Here is a 1,516-nt window from a genome sequence, read left to right on the forward strand (position 1 = left end):
CTTTCATGCTATTTAGGTAACTTGTTTGATATGCATAGCAAGCTTATTTGCGGATACTTTTGGATAATTGAAGCACTGAACTTGAGATATTGAGACTGATCACCTTGATATCGGTTGTTTGTTGTTAACAGAAAACCCAAATGGCGCCTCACAAGTAAGGTCAACTTCGTACAACGGAAGAGAGTGAGGTTAATCTGCCAGTTGACAACTATGCCAAGTGTATGGCAGTAATGGCTAACCTAGCTGCTGCAATGCAAGTGATTGCTATTGTGACTACTCATGCCGTAGAGAGAATGGAACGAGGAAATGGAATTGGGAACAGAAATGAAGAGGGAGTCAAGAACAACTTGGGGGATGTTACAATGACATTAGTGGCTTTCTTAAAGGTTAACCGGCCAAGTTTTAAAGGATCAGCAGACCTTACTAAAGTAGAAACTGGTTTCAAGCCATGGAGTATGTGTTGCAAGCTCAACGTGTTCTGGAAAATTAGTTCGTGGAGTTTGCAGCTTATCAGTTGTTAGGTGAGGCTCAGCACTGGTGGCAAGGGGAGTGCTGATAAACCCCAATTTTGTGGTTTATCTTGTATTGAATTCAGAGAATTTTTTTATCAACTTTTCCCACATTTATTCAATGAAATAGCATGGTTTTTTAAATTTCTCCTAATTTGTGCTTAAGAGTGAAAACATGCTTTTTGATGACAGGGCATCTTGGCCAGTTTCACTGACCTTTTCTTTACTGTTTTTAAGGTAGTTTCATGCATTTCTTTAGGAAATAAGCTAGTTTTGGGTAGATATTCACTTACACGTTGATTCAAGCATACATTGTGAATTTTACATGATTTCATGAGGATTTTACATGAGTTTAATAACAAATTGTATGTTGCATTACCCATGACTTGGACTAGAACTTTGATGCACTCTATTGCTTGATTTCAGCACCAAAGGAAGCAAGGAAGAACCACTTAGCAGTCACGTTAATCTAATTAACGTTACCACTAACGTGGAATGAGAGGTAACTTGCAAAGTTAATGAGAAAAGTGATTGCCAATAACGCTCTCAAAGCCATCATTGCCCACGCTAAGAGTCACGTTAACTAAGTTCACATGAACTCTAACGTAAAGAAGGGACTTTGAGCCAATGTTAGAGACACTCAACATTATCACTAACGTTGGCCTAAGGTGCAATGTACCACGTTAACTTGGTTAACGTGGGAGCTAACGTAAGAGGCAAGGGAGGACGACAACGTTAGTGACACCCAACATTGTCACTAATGTTGGAAACACCCACAAAACCCCCAAGGAGCCACGTTAACTTAGTTAACGTGGAAGCTAACATTGATGAGTGAAAGATGAGCCAACGTTAGTGACACTCAACATTGTCACTAACGTTGGGGATGGCTAAGAATGCCCACGTTAGAAACCTAGTTAACGTGGACTCTAACGTGAGACATAGGGGCACATTGGAACGTTAGTGACAATGTTAAGTGTCACTAACGTTCTCGAAGGTTGGCAAGGCCA

Source organism: Arachis duranensis, chromosome 9, assembly GCF_000817695.3.
Source record: "Arachis duranensis cultivar V14167 chromosome 9, aradu.V14167.gnm2.J7QH, whole genome shotgun sequence".
In the NCBI taxonomy this organism is placed as follows: Eukaryota; Viridiplantae; Streptophyta; class Magnoliopsida; order Fabales; family Fabaceae; genus Arachis; species Arachis duranensis.